This window comes from Cryptomeria japonica, chromosome 10, assembly GCF_030272615.1.
Source record: "Cryptomeria japonica chromosome 10, Sugi_1.0, whole genome shotgun sequence".
NCBI classification, from domain to species: Eukaryota; Viridiplantae; Streptophyta; class Pinopsida; order Cupressales; family Cupressaceae; genus Cryptomeria; species Cryptomeria japonica.
This window is the reverse complement of record NC_081414.1, coordinates 588,589,891-588,611,857: the sequence shown is the minus strand read 5'-3', so window position 1 is coordinate 588,611,857 and position 21,967 is coordinate 588,589,891.

Genomic DNA, 21,967 nt, shown 5'->3' with positions numbered 1-21,967 from the left:
AAATGGTGTCACAAAGATGTAAAAGTTGTCAAGCAACATTATCAAGTTGTAATCCCAACGGCTAACCAAGTTAAAATTATGGTTGGGATTATTATAAATGGTGTGGAAATATATAAAAATCCTCCTTTGTATCCAGGAGGTTTGGTTGTTGTTGGATGTAACAGTCGGAAGAAGAATTCAATATAAATTTGTGGTTATTGTCAACAATTTTCTTGATACGGTACTTCTATTTTGATCATTACTCTCTTGTACAGCCGAATGAAGGCTTGAAAACAAATGAATTTGTTATCCCTATGAATCACCTTTCATTTCTCACTAATTTTGTTGAATTCCATTGAGTTTTGATTCTTGTGTGAGCATTTTTTTGATAATTGGTTTGAAACCCTAGTTTTAAGGGGTTTTGCAAAGAAATGAGGAGATCTAACCATCCTACTAAGTTCTAAAGCCCAAATTTGGTGGGATGGTAGGTTTTAATGTTATCCAAATGTTTTTTCTTCCTTTCTTGTAAGGAATAAGTTTGGAAGCATGTATAAGGCATTGATCGCCTAACATCCCCATATGTTAGGTTGTTGAGCATGGGTATGGTGAAGATCTTAAAGTTTGGTGCCCAAACAAGAATAGGAAATACTAGAACCTATGAAAAATTTCCATTTGCAAAATTCCCCTGCCTTTAAAAGTGGATTTGTGTATATTTGTGTTGTTTTTGAGACACCTCCTTTATAAAAGTGGCCTAATTGGGGGGCTAAAACTAGGACAGACATAGAATAGACCATAAATGTCTAAAGAAACCTCAAGTATGAGTCTTTTCAGTCATCATACTCCACATTATATGTCTAATAAAGGTCTCATGTTGTGTCTTAGACCAAGGGTTTGCAAGTTAAAGTCCATTTTGTGTCTAGGCTAGCTAGTAGGTCTAGTAGGCGTTGAAAGAAGTGACTCTAGGAGTGAAAATCAATCATTGTCAAAGGTTGGAATGGTTTTTTTGGGGTCTCCTAAGTGCTCAAAACATTCTAAGAGTAGTGTCCTCATGAAAGGTAATTATTAACCCTCTGTTGTCCTCAAAAGTTCATTTGGCATGATCGTGAAGTACCCAGGTAAAGTAGTGTTTGAAGAGTTTGGAAGCCCAAAGGCCTTGTAACCTTGTAATGCCTTCCATTTGATGTGAAACCATTCTACTTATGTTTTCATCACTATCATCATCAATAATTTATTGATGATGCCCTACAAAATGGACAAGGTTAGTCAATGATAAATAACACACAAGACAAGAAACCATTAGTGTTAGTCAATCAAAAACTAATCTAAACAGGCATATCAAGAGAGACACTAAAATCATGCTAATATATCTAACAAATGAAACAAAGATAAGGAGGCATCTCCAAATGCCTCTTAGAATGCTCTTAGCTCCTTCTCCCTTGTTCCTCTCCTCTCCAAGTTCCAAAATAGTGTAGCTCTCAACAGTTTTTTGCACTATGGATGCTTATGGAGGATTGAGATTGAAATATTGCTCTAAATGTAACTAAAGAAGCTAATATTAAGCTATTGATGTTAAAATAATTTATTTTAACCAAAATGACAATACATGAGTTTGTTATGCTAAATTCTCTCTAAAATGCCTATAGGTTAAATGCATACAAGTTTTCAGGATCTGGATTATGAAGAAATGGGCTCTATTTATAGGAAAAATGGAGCAATGGATGGTTGAGATTGAGTAATCTCAACAAGGGTCAGGATTGAATGATTTCAAATCCATGTGAGGGCTTTCAACCCAATCTCAGGATGACAAGTGTCAATGTGAGATAGGTTGAGAGGAGAGGGAATAAGCATTAAATGCTTGATATGACCTTGGGAGTTAAAGTCAAGGTTAGTTGAATGAATAAACTCTTTATTCAAAAAATAAAGCTTTTATCCAATGGATAAACTCTTGTGCAAATGTAAAAAGGATAAATATGGTCAAAACAATAAATGTTTGGGGAGACAAGTTTGAAATAACCATAAATGGTTATGTAAGAGCCATTAGTGGTCTTGGAAGACTTTGGGGGTTAATTTGTTGAACACACAAAGCATTAAATGTTTTTCAAGGACTTTTGAAGTTTCTGAGAAGTGACTCCATTTTGCTTAGGAATGTGACAATAATTAGGGGATGGATTAGGCTAATTAGGAAGGGGTTAGAAGAATCTAGAAGGGGATTAGATTTTGCAAGTGGATTTGGTGGGTGAGGGAAAATAAGATTTTATTAAAATAAAAATTTATTTATTTCAATAAATGTGTGCAAGTTGCATTTGTAGGAAAATGCAAGTGGGGGGGATAATGATTTAAATAAATATTTTTATTTAATTTATTTAAAAGAGGAAAAGGGGATTTTAATTAAATAAATAGATTTTATTTATTTAATTGATTGTGCATTTGATTTAATGAATTAATTAAAAGAAATTCAATAATTTATTTAATTAATAGAAGAATGTTTGGAGATGAATTAATTAAATATTAATTTAATTAACTGATGGCTAGTGGATTTTTAATCAAATAAATAGCGAATATTTATTTAATTAAGATGGACAGATTTGTGTGACTACATTTGCCCCTCTTTGAGACAGTTCAGTTTATCATGTCGTTTCAAAGAAAGAAAAACTAGTGTGAAGAAATGCCCCATAAAATGTAAATTTAATGGGTGGTATGCCCCCTCGAGAGATGGGCCGAAATTTTTTGAAAAATCGAGTGATGTCTCAAAAAAGATTGAAAATTGGTAGGGTGGTAGAAGAGGAGTTAGCCATACGGGTGAAAAATAGAAGAAAACCAGGGAAAAATGGAGAAATAGGGGGCTCAGAAAGTTTATGGGGACCACGACGGTGAGCAGGGGGAAGTTACGGTGATGGTGAAGGGTATAAATGGGGTGAAAGGGGTGAAAACAGGATCATTTGTGACCGCGACTAGTGTAAAACCAGAGCTCTGATAGTGACATTTGGAGGAGCGAGCAACAGTCAGGATGCTAATACCGATTACAAAGTATAGATTTGAGTGAGTTCGACAGTTCTAGCAGCCAGATGACTACAGACCAGTGGTATGCAAATTTGAATTTTGAATTTTTATGCATTTTTGATAGGCTTTTAGTTGAGTCTAAGTCGAGTCAGAGCAAGAGCACTGGAACTATAGTTTTGACACTTTTGCTCCATGAACTAGTGCTATTGTGCCGCAATGGCACTATTGCCCCATTGTTTGAGTGCTTGTGAGATGTTTTAGCGCTATTGTATGCAAGTTTAGGTGCTATTGATTAATAAGCGCTATTGAGGGCTTGTTTGAGCTCTATTGATCTTGATTAGCGCTACTAAGTGCTTGTTTTAGCACATTTTCAGTTTGAGCATTATTGGATAGCTGATTGAGCACTTTTGTTAGGGTTGTAGTGCTATTGTTGAAAAACTAGCTCTTTGTTGGTAAAATAACACTTTTATTTTAGGATAAAAAGATGCCCCAATTTGGATGAAGAAAATCTCCCAATGCCAATGATGGATGGATGGCGATGTGGAGTGGGAGTTGTTTTGAACCATAGCAGCCTAATGAGACTTAGGTCATTTAGGATAAATGTCCGTTGAAGTCTAGGTGGCCATGATTGCTTACCTGTTGAGACCCGAAAATACTTGATCAAAGTATCTGTTAATAGTCTAGGTTTAAACTTAAGAAAGTTTGAAAACAAAACAACTGATGGTGATTGATGAATGTCCATGTGCAGGAGGAGTTAGGCGTGTTGCAGTTACATGAGCGACATCCTGTGACACAAGGGTTGCGAGATCGATTGATAGAGGCAGAGATTGATTAGATTGTCGCGATCAGATTGTATGAGGTGATGCACATGCCCATGATTCATATGAATCACAGATTGATCATAGCATTAGCAGAGCGGTGGCACAACGAGATGTGCACCTTCCATCTGGCATAGGGGGAGATCACAATGACCCTAGAGGATGTGTGGCGCATCCTGTGAATTCTGATTCGGGGGGAGCTGGTCACATACGACAGATCATGGGGGACTCTTGTAGTTCAGAGGATTTTTGATGAGGACATGTTTATTGATGATGGTTCCATTGCTTGGGAGGAGATAGTGGCATTATATGAGCCTCTTCCAGCCATTCTATTAGGTATAGTGGGAGGACTTCTTTGTCCAGACAGGCGATCACATAGTTTGGCCGTGGGGTGGGGGTAGGTGATCGAGATGATGATTACCGAGGGGACTTGATTTGCGTGGGGGCCATGCATGTTGGTGCACTTGTACCAGGAGCTTCATGAGGTGGTCTACCGGGGGAGGGGATCCTTAGCAATGGGAGTGACACTGCTCCATATTTGGGCCTGAGAGAACCTACCAGTGACTCAACCAATGAGTCTGAGATTTTGTGCAATAGACCAGCCGTATATGTTCATGTATAGTGGCATGATGAGTCAGCCCCACCTAGGGAAGTTAGAGTGGTGGCGACAAGCTTTGGATGATCTAGATGCAATTATATGGTGACCATACCTGGAGTGTGAGCCGTGGGATGATGATGCAGAGGCACTACCCTACGTTTTTATGACTCAGTTCCTCATTGGGAGGACCTCATACCATGTGGAGAGACAGGTGCCCAGGAGAGTGTTGAGATAGTTTGGACGGTAGCAAGGACTGCCTAGTGGATCAAGGGAGTATGCTCGGGTTATTCAGGAGAGGTACGTATGGGGGCCAGTGCTACCATATGATCAGGCATTGGCAGAGTTTTAGACACTGCAGGCGAGACCGTGGGACATATGACCAAGGGTCGTGGATGCAAGAGTGTTAGATGAGTACATGCAGTACCGAGCAGTGCACCTGATCTTACGAATATCAGATCCAGTAGAGCCAATCCCGGATTTTGAGGATGAGAGGCGACGGAGACGGAGGAGGGAAGGAGGTCGAGGACTGAGGGTAGGTGGAGGAGATGGAGGAGAGGGTGGAGGAGGAGGAGGAGGAGGAGGAGGTGGAGGAGGTGGTGGGTTGGGGATGTGGAGTCAGCGGAGAGGGAGAGGTGGACTGCTTCTACAGATATCACAGGGACCATTGATACAGGGAGGAGTTCGACTGAGTGGGAGGGGGATGGAGAGGGAGATCCTGATGGATAGAGGAGAGGGAGGTACAGGAGAGGGTGGTACAAGTGAGGCTGCTATGGATACTGGCGAGGGAGCCACTGGAGATCTTCGGGATCACATGATAGCACATTTGCAGACCCGAATAGAGGATTTGGAAGTGAAGGTGGCAGCTAGGGATGTACAGCTATTTGCACGTGAGTCAGAGCTGGCGATGGTTTTGTAGGAGAGGGATAGTGTAGTGGAGAGATTGGCAGAGCTGTAGGAGAGAGTATGGATTGGAGTAGGAGCATAGGGGCCTACAAGGGAGGTGATGAGGGAGATGCGACAAGCACGGGTGGAGATAGACTACTAGTGGGGTTTATATGAGTAGGTGGTGCCAGTTAGTCAGCGAGCTCTTAGCTATTCTCAGATGCGGCAGGCCAGATCAGAGCATTCGCAGAGGGTGCAAAGCAGTGGGGATGTGATGGGTCCTCTGCGGAGGGAGAGATCAGGAGATGTAGGAGTGAGTGGGGGTTCGATGAGGCCTCCACAAAGAGATGGATCAGGTGGTGCAGGCACCAGTGGGGGAGCAAGTGGCGATGGTGGTACAGCATCTGGCTAGAGTGGCATTTGAGAGAGCATTTTTGCATATATGTATTGTATCATTGTTTATTTTTTGGACTGTATCTTGGATGGCTCTTGGTAGCCGATTGTGTAGACTTCATTGTACTCTGATATATGAGATGATATATATGAGGAGATCCCATATTTTGATGATATGCATTTGATTTTTATGGATGTTTATGCAGAATGATGAGTTATTGCTTAGATGGATATGTGTACATGTATGCATTTGATGAGATGTTTCTTATATGAATGTTTTTATGATGATTTATGATGTGGATACTGACATATGAATGCAGGTTTATATATGTATGATTTGTTTGATTTTTTATGTAATGCTTTATGTATGTAATGCCATGATGATGATGTATGAATAGGATTTTGGTGTTTCCTATGCAATGATAATTTATGCGATGATGTTAATGCAATGGTTGAATGAATGATGTTATGTATGGATATGCATCTAGATGTTTTTAGATGAATGTAATATGGATAAACAAAATGTAAAGTACAAATGTTTATATGATAATGTCAAAATAAATGCCTATGTATAATGGATATATAAATAACATGAACCAATGTGTTTTTGGAAACAAATGGTTTTATGATTCTAAATTCTTAAATATGATTTAGTAAAAATGATAATGTGATGATAATGCAACTCATGGTTTTAATAACTGCACCTTAATGCAATTAAGAAAGGATAATGAATGCAATGTGAATGAATCCTAAAATGAGCATAATAAGATACCTTAATAAATGGGCGAATGAATGCACTTTTTCACTAATGAATGGATGCAATAATAAATGATAAAAGATGATGATGGATAATTGACACTAAATGAATACCTAGCAAATGATTAAAAACAATCAAAGACAATTTGATCCCACGAATGAATCTAATTATTTATGATTGATGCAATGATGCAAATGATTTAATGAAAAATTAATGTCCAAAAATGAACTATATGCAATTATTAAGTTAAAAATGACATGAATGGACTTAATGCAAGATGCACCTAAATGTGATGATGATATGACTATGAGGAATGCAAGGTTTTTAAGACTTTGTATGATGCATTGATGATGTATTAGAGTACTCGGTTGTGATTGTATCTAAGACCAGCTTAATGTTTCATATTTGCATATAAATCTTACACATGAATGAATGAATGGATGGGCGATATGCAACGGAATGCAATATATAAATAGATGAGATGAAATGACGATCCATAGTGCTCTATTTTCATCATTGAGCTTTAAAATGTTGGAAGAGAATACAAGCATCTTGACATAATGATTCAAGATGACCTGAGTATTCCTTACATGGATTTTATATAGCAAGTTAATACAAACGACTTGATATATAAGGGTCAAGTCGACCAGAGTATTGCTTCCGGACCAGACAAGGATTATCTCTGTTCATGCATGACTTGGATCATCCTCCTTGATCTTAGGCTAATCATATCCTGAGACAAGTGTATACCGTACTAAGAGATAAAACCTTTATCCAATTTGGATGAGGAGGAGGAACCAAAGGAAGAGCAATGTACCTGTAAACAAACAGTATATACATAAAGAATAATAAGGATCCTTGTAATGGTTCGTGCTCATATGGTCGAGGTATACGCTATAGTCAGCAAGCCGTAATGATCTATAACTGCATTTTGCATAAGATCACGTATCTTGGGGAACTTCCCACGTAGACACCATTAGTACATGCCCCAGAACTTCATCGGAAATAATGCGCAAATGATACAAAACAATGTTGAAAGATCCCAATATAGATAAATGAATGACTGTCCTCACAAATCAACCAAATATTTGATAGCTTAACATAATTTTCTTGTCAAAGAAAATGTCACTTTGTCTTTGGTTTGGTAAGGAAGGATGCATCCTTGTTAAAGACAATTTCCGATTTGTTGATGTTGATTGTGTGGTTTGATTGGTAAATGGTCATCATGTGAGTATTATGTCAATGTTTGTTTTGTATCTATGCGGATGAGTATGTACAAGGTGTTGCCATGTTTTTGTTTTGATTTTCAATGGTTTTTCATTGTTTTTTTGGGATTTTGTGAGACTTTTTCTTTTTCTTTTTTTTTTGAATGTTTTTGGATTTTGTGAGACATTTTTTAATGTTTTTGGATTTTGTGAGACATTTTGAATGTTTTAACCCAATGAATCATAAATAATGTAGAATCCACTTCCACCAACTAGATTTAAGGGTATTGCCCCCAGGTTTTAGACATGACTTATGAAAAAGTGGGATACAAGACACATGAAGTACTTTCTTTGATTATAGATCAAATAACAAGCCATGGTTAGATGGATGGATGTGTGTATGTATGAATGTGATCGCAACAAGCCTGAAAGATACTGGAGCCATTGTCTTTATGAGTGGCACCTTTTTGCCACGTTTTCACCATCGCACTTACCCAAGGTGCCACCGGAGTGTTTGTTCACTGTTTGGATGCATGATTTTTCTTTACTTTTTGAATGTTTTTGTATTTCTTCAGGACATTTTTCTGAATGTTTTTGGTATTTTTTGGTATGCAGGGGAGCCTGATGCTCTGTACAGCTTAGGTATAAAACTATTTGAGGTGCATGCTATTGATTGGATCTGCAAGCGGTTCTCCTTCTGATGTAGCCAACTGATATGCCCCAGACCCAAAGATAGCAGTGACAACATATGGGCCTAGCCAGTTTGATTCAAACTTGCCCTGATGTTCTTTGTTTGGTTGGTTGTGAGGATTCTCTCGTAGAACAAGATCACCTACCTCAAATGTACGAGATCTAACTCGGTGATTGTAGCTTCTACTCATGCGCTACTGATAGGCTTTGAGGTGATTGTATGTAGTTTCTCATTTCTCATCAAGTAACTCTAAGTCTTGAAGGCGTGAGACTCTGTATGCTTCATCATCGATGAGATTGTGCAAGGAAACTCGTAAGGATGGTATCTTGACCTCAATAGGCAAGATAGCTTCTGCACCATAGACCAATGAATAAGGAGTTGTACCTGTAGGGGTTCGAATGCTAGTTCGATATGCCCATAGCGCTAGATTCAGTTGAACATGCCAATCACAACCGGCATCATTGACTATCTTCTTTAGGATTCTCAATATGTTTTTATTAGATGCTTTGGCCTGACCATTGCCTTGTGGGTAATAGGGAGTGGAAAAGCGGTGTTGGATGTGAAATTTCTCACAGAGTTCACGAACATCCTAATTTTTGAAAGGAAGACCATTATCTATGATGATGGACATGGGTACACCATACCGGCAGATGATGTAGTTGAGGATGAATGAGGCGATCTGCTTGTTGGTGACTTTGGGTAAGTGGAACAGCTTCAATCCACTTTGTGAAATATTTGGTGGCAGTAATAATGAATTTATGGCCATTGGATGAAGATGGGTGAATCTTACCTACAAGGTCAAGACCCCATTGACAAAAGGGCCATGGTGTTGTGATTGGTTGCAGTTCTTGGGCTGGTGCATGTATCAGGTCACCATGAACTTGACATTTCTTGCATTTTATGACAAAGTAGTAGGAATCTTTTTCCATAGATGGCTAATAGCATCCATTGCGCAGGAGTTTCTTGGCTAGTGATGGACCACTTGAGTGAGTCCCACAAATTCCTTCATGAACTTCTTCCAAAGCCTTTATTATCTCACCTTGTTCTAGACATCGAAGGAGAGTACCATCAAGACCGTGTCAGTATAGGGTTTCAGCAATAATGGTATATCGAGCAGTTTGGCGAATGAAGGTTTTTCGTTGGTTATTCGATTGGTTGGGAGGAAGGGTGTGATCACGGAGATAGGTGTAGAACTCACCGTACCATGGGGATTCAGAACCGACAAGGTGACATATCATTTCAGATTCAGGGATATCATAAGCGGGAATCCAAAGCTGTTCTACCAAGAACTCGTAGCGTGTTGAATTATGTGGAAGATCTAGGAGAGATGCGATGGTAGCCATAGCGTCAACAGCTCGATTCTGATCTCTTGGTATTTGCTCAAAAGTGATAGTAGAAAATGATGTCTTTAGATTGTCCACCATTTTCTTATATGGCATGAGTTTATCATCCTTGGTCTAATATTCATCTGTTGCTTGTCGAATGACCAGTTGTGAGTCACCATATACTTGTAGTTCTTGTAATTTCCATTGTACTGCTAGCCTAAGTCCTGTGATCAAGGCCTCATATTCTGCTATGTTGTTTGTGCATGGAAATGTGAGCCTGTAAGACTTCAGGATGCTATCACCTTGAGGTGTGATAAACAGAATGCCTGCCCCCAAGCCATGCCTAGTGTATGAACCATCAAAGTATAGTTTCCATGGTTATGTTGTTGTGATCATGAATATCTCTTCATCTAGAAAATTGGAAATGAGAGGATGATCGCCTATGAGGGGTGCATCGGTCAATTGATCTGCAATAACTTGACCTTTGATAGCTTTACGATCTACATACTCAATGTCAAATTCACTTAGAATCATCACCCATTTGGCCAAGCGGCCTATCAGTGCTGCTTTGTTGAGTAAATACTTGAGTGGATCAATCTTTGCAATGAGTTGTACCTTGTGCGTCAATAGATAATGTTGTAGTTTAGTGGCTGCTAAGATTACTGCTAGGCAAGCTCGCTCAATAGGTGTGTAATTTAGTTCATAGCCCACCAGTGTGCAAGAGATGTAGTAAATAGCACATTCTTTTCCTTCTACATTATGTTGTGCCAATAGTACACCCAATGCTGTACTTGTTGTTGAGATATAGAGTAATAATGGTCTACTAGGATCTGGTGGCATCAACAATGGTGGATTCAAGAGATAGTCTTTAAGCATCTGAAATGCTTGCTAGCATCTGGTATCCCACTGAAAGCGGATGTTCTTGTGTAGTAGGTGTGTGAATGGGTGACATTTATCAGCCAATTGTGCAATGAATCTTCGGATGGATTGAAGCCGCCCTTGTAATGTCCTTAGCTGATTGATATTCTTTGGTGGTGTCATGTCCATGATTGCTTTTACCTTTGCTGGGTCAACCTCAATACCTTTGCTTGAGACAATGTATCCTAGAAGCTTCCTAGAGGTTACTCCAAAGACACATTTCTTTGGGTTGAGTCGAACATGGTATTGTTCCAGTCTATCAAAGATTTGATCTAAGATGTGGAGATGCCCTTCTCTGGTGAGTGATTTTGCTAGTAAGTCATCAACATAATCTTTTATCATAGTATGCATCATGTCATGGAAGATGGTGGTCATTGCTCTTTGATAGGTTGCTCCTACATTTTTGAGACCGAAAGGCATTACATTCCAGCAATATGTGCCCCATGGACATGTGAAGGTCGTCTTATGTTGATCTTTTGGAGAGATCTTTATCTAATTGTATCCTGAAAAACCATCCATGAGTGAAAGCATGGCATGTCCTGCTATCAGATCCACTATGATGTCAATATTTGGAAGGGGGAAGTCATCCTTAGGACAGGCTTTATTTAGATCTCTGAAGTCAGTACAAATGCAGATGCCCCCTTTTGATTTGCTGACAGGCACAATGTTGGAGATCCATTATGCATAATCAATTGGTCTAATGAAACCAACATCTAGGAGTTTTTTGAGTTCTGTTTTAACTAGTACTGCAATTTGAGGATGCATCTTACGAAGCTTCTACTTGACAGGTTTGGCTCCTTCTGCTACGATGAGGTGATGCATGACTAAATCAGGATCAAGCCTTGGCATGTCTGCATATGACCATGCAAAGTTGATCTGACGCTTCTGGAAGAACTCTATAAACTTAGGTTGTTCCTCTGGAGTGAGAAGAGATGCCAGATGTATGATATGAGGATTTTCAAGAGTCCCAACATTGTATTCTTTGGTTTCCTCGATGAGAATTGTTGATCATTCCTGTTGTGTACTAGCAGGGAGAATGTCAAACCCTTCATCCTTAGGCACCTCATAGAGGTTTTCACCATTGGATACGCTCTTTCTTTTTACTTTTGACGGATCAAATAGTGCCACAGTGTGGTTTTCACTGGAAGATCCATGTTTTATTGTTATATTTTTGTAGATGAAAGGTTTGGCATCCGCCCCAAAGTATGCTACGCTATTAAGTTCAATGGTGAATCTAGCTTTGTGATCCCCACTTGGTAGGTTATCCCTTAATTCCAAAAAGTCAATGATAGCCTCATCGTTTTGGAAGAAGTCAAGACATCGGGGATTTGGTTGGTTCCATTCGATGAGTTCAGGGTGAATAATGGGCATTACTTAATCGATTAGGTTAAGTGCATTAGATGTATCGGTGAGGGTTAAGATGTTATGGCGAAGGTCATTGATGGTACTCTCCCTATCAAAATCGGGTGTAGGATGAGACGTAGGGTCTTTGGAAGATGTTTCCAGCTCAGGAACCCAAGTGGTCTTTATCTATGCTTCTCCGTAAATAGGGATGTCTTTGCGTGGTGGAGGTGGTGATGTGTCTTCCTCATCTAAAGTATTAAGCTGTACAGAATCAAATTCCCACTCATGTGAGTCGGTCTCTGAGTCACTTTCCAGCATCTGATTACTATACCATACTGGGATGTCTTTTGAGTTAAATACTGCAGGTGTGATTGGTTGATGTACCTTTGTAGTGATTGGTGTTGTAGGAAGGTTGATGGGGATTAAAGAATCTAGTACAGGTAGTATCGGTAATATTGACTCAGTGGCATCTGCTAGAACTACTGGTGCCATAGATGTTGCTGCAGGTTCTGATATAGTTGCTACTGCTAATGGTGCTGCTGATGGGATTATGGGTTCGTTTGGTGGGATGAGTGGCATTAGTGATGGTTGTGTTGGGATTCTAAGCCTCAGTGGGGCAGTTGGGATGGTGCTTGAGGCTGCTTTGATAATGAAAGGTGTCCTTTTTGCAGTAGGCTGACATAATGGTTTGTTGGGTTTTCCTTTGAATTTGAGTTTAGGAAAGATCTCTTTTTCAAAGCCTAGGCCTGTATTACCTTTGGGCTTCAATTCTAGCAGCAGAGGTTCATGTCATCCTTGTTTGCAACATCCCAAAGCACTCTGACCATCATACCCCATTCTTTGCATAATGAGGAGACCTTTGCAATATTGATCCGTAGGAAGTTTAACTTGTGGTATATCAATGGTGATGGGATCTTTATAGATCCATTCCGCTAGGTCCTCATCTTGGGTTTCTTCCTCTTGACTCTTTCGAGGATGAAAGGCATCAAAGCACATGCTTGCGTGATCAGTGGTTGTTGGAGTACCTACTGCGGTTTACCATGTGTTCTAGGAGAAGTGGGCATTTGTCCCACACAAAAGAGTTGACTTAAGTTGTATTCTCCAGGACCTTCCTCTGCTATTTTCATTTTAAGCTTTTCTTGCTTGGGTATAGTGGTGTTTGAATTGGCAAAAGAGGCTAGACTTATATATGATGTGGAGGAAATGGCTTCTCTATTATTAGGAACGGTAATCTCTTGTTGATGGCTGATATTATGGCAATACGCAAAGGGATTTGCATCGCCCAAGATTGTGATCTCTACACCGTTATGTGGGAACTTGATACATTGATGGTAGGTAGATGGTACAACTTGCATGGCATGTATCCAAGGTCTTCCTAACAATAGATTGTATGGTAGAGGAAGGTCTAGAACCTGACAGATGATGTGCTTTATCACGGGGCCCACTCAGATTGGTAGTACCATAGCCCCTTTGGAGAATCGCTCTGCATCGTCATAGGCTTTGATTGTGATCTTCTTACGAGGATCCACTGATTCTACCGCATAGCCCAATGCGGTGACCAACTGTAGTGTAAAAAATATTCAGGCCTGCTCCATTATCGATCAAGACTTGCTTGATCCTATGCTAATTGATAAAACCTTCAATGTGTAGCAAAGTGTTATGAGATTGCTGGAAGGAAGAGTTGTCACTTTCAGAAAAAGTGAGACAAGGTGATGACTTTAGACTTCCAACCATGGCTTGAAATTGGTCTGTATTCAGGTTTGTAGGGACTGACGCCTCTTGGAGTGCTTTATCCAAGATAGTTTTATGAGATGGCGATAGGCGCAATAGCTCTAAAATGGATATGAGCGCAGGCATTTTATCTAATTGTTCCACAAGATTGTATTGCTTTGGGATGGAGGTGGTGCCTTGTGGAGCTGCCTTTATGGTAAGCTTACCACGACACATAACAACATTGCAATTTGAGTTGGGATTTTTGAAGGTTATAGTTGCAACTTGTTCACTGGCATCATACAGATGATTTATAGTGTAATTATACACAGCCTGTGTATAATCTGTGGTATCAGTGCCTCACCTGGAAGTGGAAGGACCCCTTTGATCTTGTGATGGAAGTGGATTTTTGAACATCAGATGATCATTATTGGTTGTTTTTGGGTCATGTCCTTCTATTTCAATTTCTCCTTGATCAATAAGATCCTGAATGAGATCTTTCAATCGGTGACAATTACTTGTCTTATGTCCTCTCCCTTGGTGAAATTCACAGTGTTCAGTATCTCTCCACCATGCCGGTTTGACCTGAGGCTGATAGTTTGTTAGTTTGGGTAGAGTGACCAAATTTTGAGAAATGAGTTGTCACAATACTGTTTCAATGGGTTCCCCTAAGGGAGTGTATGTTCATTTTTGTTTTTGCGGACAAGGTCTTGGTTCATCGTGAGATGTGATGCGACTTTAATTGGAAGGAATAGTTGTGTTATTCTGAGGTGGAGGATTTTGTCCTGTAAATCAAACCACAGGTTGTGCATTTTGTATGGTCCTGGCATCCACAACCCCATCGTTGACGATATTCTTGTTTTTATTCCAGAAGCTTGGTTTATCACTATTGAAGCGCGGGTGAGGACCATCTTTTGGTTCATTAAAGATTTTGATGAGTCCTTTCTTGATGAGTGCCCGTTCACATTTTAAACCCTTGGTGATCATATCATTAAAAGAGTCTGTGTCTTTGACATCCAAATGAAATTCCATTTCTTCGTTTAAGTTGAAAATGAATATTTCCACTACTTCTCATTCAGGTAACTGAAGAGAATGTCTGCTAGACATTTGGCACCATCATTGTAGGAATACTGAGAAAAGTTCACCTGGTTTTTGTTTGGTGTTGCACAAATCAGCCATGGTGATGTCGCGTTCAATGTTATGAGAGTAATGAGCGAGCAATTTTTGGATGAGTTCCTCAAATGTTCTAATGCCACCTAGTAGTTAGGAAAACCATGATGTGGTTGTTCCTCCCAAGCTTTGGGGAAAAAGGCGCATTAGGTATGTGTCTTCATATACCACTTCGAGACAAGTGGAATTAAATTCTCTGACATGATCACGGGGATCTCCCTTTCCTCTATATTTTTCAAATTTGGGTGTTTCAAATCCTCGTGGAAAGGGTGGCATGTAAAGATTCCTATCAAAAGGATAGGGACAGATGTCATTGAGTGAGAATTGGTTAGTTTTGACACCACTATGAAGCTGTTGGGTGAGATTCTCGACTTGTTGCCGCAACATCTCCATTTCATTTGGAGGAGGAGGTGGTGGGTTACCTCGAGGAATGTTATATCTGATGGGATCTCTACCTCTTTCCTCTTCATGGTGACTTTGTCTTTCTGATGCTTGTCTTAATTGGGAAAGATCAAAGTCAGAGGGGAGTTTTTCTCCTTCTTGAGTGAGCTTTAAAAAGTGAGCATCCACATTGCTCTTGAGTATTTCATCAAACAATCTGTTAAAGAGAGGGTTATGCTGAGCCCTTTCTATTGTTGTAGGAGTAAGAGTACTTGGGTTTTCGTCATTCACATTTCCTCCAAGTGCTTCTTGAAATTCATTGAGATTTTCCTCTTCTTCTTCTTCCATTTCTATTTCTCGTTGCCTTGATCGTGATCGGGTTTGATCCATTTTATTTACAAACTTTTGTTGAAGTTGAGTGAAGATGATGATGAGTTGTTGATGAAATGAAAGATTGATGGTTGGTGATTTGTGTTGTATGTAGATCTCTAGCACATTTAAGGTAGATGTAACCAAAATTCCTTCTTTGAATTGCTTGCTTGTTTTGATAAGATTTGATGTGATAAGGTGTAGAGAAATCTGAGATGTGTTATAGATTGAACTACCTAGTAATGAGAGGATTCACTCATGAACGAGTTTTAACCTGTGTAGATATGTCTCTTAGGATTAGCTTATCCTAGATGTAGAAACAATCTAAAAAGTGATGTGATGTTTTTGATTCAAGCAATATCTAAAAGAGAACTTGGGACAAGAACCTCTTAATGTTTTGAGAGTTGGGACGGATTGATGATGAAGTGATGATGTATGAGTAAGATAATGGATGAAATGTTTTCAACTTCAATAAAAACTTTGTGTCACAAATGGGACAAACTCTATGTCTTCCCTTTCGGGTGTTGGTGGTATTTCTCGAGCTGTGTTGTATGTGATACAAATGTTTGGGAAGAAGTTGGGATTAATCTTACCTCCTTGGTTTTTGTGATAACTCAGAGCTCTATATTGCATAAAAGCTCTGCGGTTCAATGATTCAGAATCAAATTCATTTGTTTTGCCTTGAAGGTAGAGACACATGTGACGTAGAAAGACTCTAAGTGAGACAAAGATTCGTCTATTTATATAGAAGAATTTCCTCCTTTTGATCAAAGCCTTTGAGCTTAATGGTCTTCTTTTCAAGTTGATATTCTGATGATGCTTCTTCTTTTGCAAGATGTGAAGAATGGTCATAAAATTTGACTCTTTGTTATTTGTACTTTGTTTTTGATGTGTTTGGTTGTTTTGAGAAATGTTTGGTTGGATGAATACTTTGTTTTTGGAAGTGATTTTTTTTCTAATTTTTCTTTGACAAGAAAACAAAGCAAGCACACAAACACAAGAATGTAGCCTCAAAGGCACAAATGAGTATGGGTCTAGATCAACCCAATCCTTGGACTTTTATATGACCCTTCCTTTAGATATATTTTAAGATGTATTTCCAAAGCCTGAAGTCGGCTCAATTTGCATTTGGTCTTTAAAACGAACACACTTCAAACACTTTTTATCCCTAAGGTCAAATGGCCAGTTGTTATAAATTTAGCCCACATCTTGATATTTCTTAGACTTTGGTACTACATACCTTATGAATCCCATCGTGGCAGGTAAGGATGTGATATACTAAGTCTTGCACGAGCATAACAAATAGATGATCCCTATGATGGGGGAGTGACCACTTTCATCAAGTCACAAGTGACTTTTCAAAAAGCTATGTTTCTACTCAAGGAAATATGTATGGTGAGTATCTTGGGAGCAAAACCATCTATGCTCTTGCACTAGATTATATCGCAAATATCCTCAATCAAAAGAATGGGTGGGCTACTACTTAAAGGTGTTTAGTCATGTTCGATGTTTTTGGTCATAAGTTCATTCTGCAGTGACTCACTTAAGAGCCTTGTAACTAGTGGTGGGACCCATTTGTCCTTCTGCCAGTTACACTGTAGGAACAACTATACCCAAAGCTACAGCTTTCACTCTCACCTGATTTCTATAGTGGCTCGAAGGATTTACCACGCGAGGTCATTCCCAAGAGTGATGTGTCTCTTGGCAGGCCTCTCTTAAAAAGATAAAAATTTTGAGTGTTACTAACACTTTTCTCTTGCACCTAGAACCACGAAAGCCAAGGGAGAGGATAGTGTGTGTTAGAAGTGGGGCCACTCGACCGACTTTGTGCACAATTGTGCCAAGCACGAAAAAAACTTGTTCTTTTTAATCTACCATTGCAATGTGATCTAACTATTTGGAGATGTTGCTCCAACAATCATGGTGTTCATTTTAACTTTCAATGGAAAAATGTGTTGTAATCTAGAAATGGGAAGTCCTGGTCAACTTAATGAAAAACACGTTTTCATGAAGTAAAATTGCTTGCAAAAATCAAAACAAGTGGATTGTGTATTTTATGTGCACCAAAATTTGAAGTGTGGATTGTAAATGCTTTAGTTTGATGCAAGGAAATTAAATTGTTGATTTTAAGCCCCAAAAGAAAAATGAGTCCTAACTTGCAATGAAAGCAAATGTTTGTTTTTGTTCAGTTTTAAAGCACCAAAGACAAGTGACCCTAACTAGAAAGCAAGGAAAATTTGTTTTGTTCAAGTTTTAAAGCACCAAAAGAAAGTTTGTGATTTTTAATGGTGAGTTTTATACCTGCACAAACAACAACTGGTTAGTAAAATCCATGTTTAAGGGGGGCTTCCACAAGCCTAAAAACTTTCACTTTTTGGTTACAAGGTCCTTTTTTACAGCGTTATGTTACAATAGCGCTAGTCTGTGTTTGAACATAGGTGCTACTTAACACAAACGTGCTAAAAGAAAAGAGAAACAGAGAAGGCAAAAGCGCTAAAATGGGGTTAATAGCGCCAAAACAATGTCAAACACATCAAAATAGTTCCAAAAGTGCTAAACTTGATACAATAGCGCTATTGTAAGAACAATAGCGCTAAAACTATAAGTATCGATAGCGCTAGAAAGAGTTCAATAGTGCCAAAGCACAACCTGTGTGACATTTTAAACATTCAAACATGTTATTGGTTAAAAATAACGATATTTTTGGTGTTTCGATTCACGTCGGGTTCACCAAATGATGCCCTGCAAAATGGACAAGGTTAGTCAATGATAAATAACACACAAGACAAGAAACCGTTAGTGTTAGTCAATCAAAAACTAATCTAAACAGGCATATCAAGAGAGACACTAAAATCATGCTAATATATCTAACAAATGAAACAAAGATAATGAGGCATTTCCAAATGCCTCTTAGCATGCTCTTAGCTCCTTCTCCCTTGTTCCTCTCCTCTCCAAGTTCCAAAATAGTGTAGCTCTCAGCAACTTTTTGCACTATGGATGCTTATGGAGGATTGAGATTGAAATATTGCTCTAAATGTAACTAAAGAAGCTAATATTAAGCTATTGATGCTAAAATGATTTGTTTTAACCAAAATGACAATACATGAGTTTGCTATGCTAAATACTCTCTAAAATGCCTATAGGTTAAATGCATACAAGTTTTCAGGATTCGGATTATGAAGAAATTGGCTCTATTTATAGGAAAAATGGAGCAATGGATGGTTGAGATTGAGCAATCTCAACAAGGGTCAGGATTGAATGATTTCAAATCCATGTGAGGGCTTTCAACCCAATCCCAGGATGACAAGTGTCAATGTGAGATAGGTTGAGAGGAGAGGGAATAAGCATTAAATGCTTGATATGACCTTGGGAGTTAAAGTCAAGGTTAGTTGAATGAATAAACTCTTTATTCAAAAAATAAAGCTTTTATCTAATGGATAAACTCTTGTGCAAATGTAAAAAGGATAAATATGGTCAAAACAATAAATGTTTGGGGAGACAAGTTTGAAATAACCATAAATGGTTATGTAAGAGCAATAAATGGTCATGTAAGAGCCATTAGTAGTCTTGGAAGACTTTGGGGGTTAATTTGTTGAACACACAAAGCATTAAATGCTTTTCAAAGACTTTTGAAGTCTTTGAGAAGTGACTCCATTTTGCTTAGGAATGTGACAATAATTAGGGGATGGATTAGGCTAATTAGGAAGGGGTTAGAAGAATCTAGAAGGGGATTAGATTTTGCAAGTGGATTTGGTGGGTGAGGGAAAATAGGATTTTATTAAAATAAAAATTCATTTATTTCAATAAATGTGTGCAAGTTGCATTTGTAGGAAAATGCAAGTGGGGGGATAATGATTTAAATAAATGTTTTTATTTAATTTATTTAAAAGAGGAAAAGGAGATTTTAATTAAATAAATAGATTTTATTTATTTAATTGATTGTGGATTTGATTTAATGAATTAATTAAAATAAATTGAATAATTTATTTAATTAATAGAAGAATGTTTCGAGATGAATTAATTAAATATTAATTTAATTAACTGATGGCTAGTGGATTTTTAATCAAATAAATAGCGAATATTTATTTAATTAAGCTGGACAGATTTGTGTGACTACAATTGATATTTCATATTCTTCAAAATCTAGACATCATGGAGTAGCAAATTTGTTGGGAAAAATGTTAGAAATTGTTGAAAATCTCTAATCCAATAAAAATATTATTGAGATTCAATGCTTAGAATATATCCAATGAAAATCAGTGATTGTATGCAAATATGAAAATTAAGTTTCCTTAAAACGAATAAACACATAGATATTCATCTTCTTTGTTATGCCAAAAACCATCACTCTCACATCGTGGAAATTCACTTTCACATAGATATCATCTTCTTTGTTATGCCAAAAATAAGCTTAATAAAAATATCTTAGATTAACATAAACATCATGGAAATGAACACTATTTCACCACAATATAGCAGCAATAATGAAGTATAAATCAACAACACAAGAAGAACATCTCACAACACAGGATTTATGTGGAGAAACCCTTTTGTGTATACCAACATAGATAAAAATTTAATGTCATCAATATACCAACTCAAAACTACAGCTAAGTCTAGGTGAATCCATCCTTCTACCCTAATGCAACATACCAATGCACAAATGACCAAAGACAAGGCTAACTAACAAAGTCTATAATAACATTGAAAAATCTTTTGGATATAGATAGTACACATCCAAGTCATCCGACTGTAATCGATAGGTTGTACACACCTACAAATTGCATAACTTAAAAATTAATAATCACATCAATAATAAACAAACCAAGATATCAAAGACAATCACTAGACATATAGCGATAAATTCCCATTGCATGTGTAATGTCAAATCTAAGAATACATCAAAGCATATCAAGTCTATCTATAGTACTTCACATAGAAGATGTGGCTAATTCCTCTATCACATAGTGTCAAGTAAATGTGCACTGATCCGCTAATCCTTCAATAAAATATATTGCAATACCTCTCTCACCTTTAGTCTATATAGCTCACCCATGTTCTTCAAACTCAACCATATGAATACAAAAATCCAAGAAGAAGAAAAATACCAAAGAGAGAACTTGCAAATTAAACCATATCCTTGTTCCACACTAATATGTACCAAGTTGTGTAAAGTAAGATATCCTTTAAAATTCCCAAATTGAAATGATATCAACATCTGACATTCAAAGAATAATGAAAACATGGAAACAATAGATGTAAACCTCTCATATTGAAGGAATATCAAACAAACCATTCATTCCCATAATATAAGGAATATGCCTAATCCCACAAACCACTTCATGTACCTCTCCAAATAAGTCCTTATAACTAGATCCATATCCCAAGACCAACAACAAGGAAACTAATAGAAATCCATAAAACCATGCATCTGGTTCTTAATACATCCTTGGAATATCTATATCCAAGACTTAACTCATATGAGAAGATAAGAAGAAAAATAAGAATGCATTTAATATTCAAATGAGCAATACCTCTCAAATCATTCACCATCTAAGTAGACCAAGAGTGGGATTCAAGATTGTCTTGTGCACACAACACCAAGCATTAAAATCTTTATAATAAAGGGCAATCTTCTCTTCGAGTCTGTAATGTTTTCACATCTACAACTAGGTGTAGGCTCCTAGATCTTTCTATCAAAATCCTCATTAAAGAGTGACTATCTCAATACACGATCTCATAAACAAGAGCTTCTATAGCCTCACCCAATTCTCTTTAATCTCCATGAGCATTTACCAATCATTCCATGTCAACTTCAAATGCAACCCTACAAAATCATAAAGCTCCAAGCAAAAGATTAAAACTCAAAACCAAAGAAAACCAACAAGACCACTGTCAAATTTATAGAAAACATACCATGACATCACGATCTATCATAAAGAAGATATCATGGTCTCAAGAGAACCTACATCATGCCAACACTCTAATCTAAAATCAAGAGTACATCATGGCATAGTATAAACCATACTCTAAACCAAAAACAACATCTCCAAACATATGAAGATAATCATCTCTTGTCAATGAAACCTAAGATGCCAAATAACCCTCAATACATATAGAATGGAATCCAAGAGTCTATCTAAGACACCAACAAACACTGAAGAAGGTCATCCACCATCTAATGGTGAATCTACATCATTTCCACAAGATCCCACTAAACTATGTAACCAAGATCTCCAAGCATTGTGATAACCATCTCCTAACTAAAGATACATAGTGGCCCCAACACTGTCAAAGAAATCAACACCAAAAGCTCCCAAAGGGAAGAGTCAAACCACAATCTCTAAACAAGAAGATGTAATATTGCACATCCTTTGTCAATATAACCAAACATATCAAACTCTCATTGCAATATGAAGACATAATC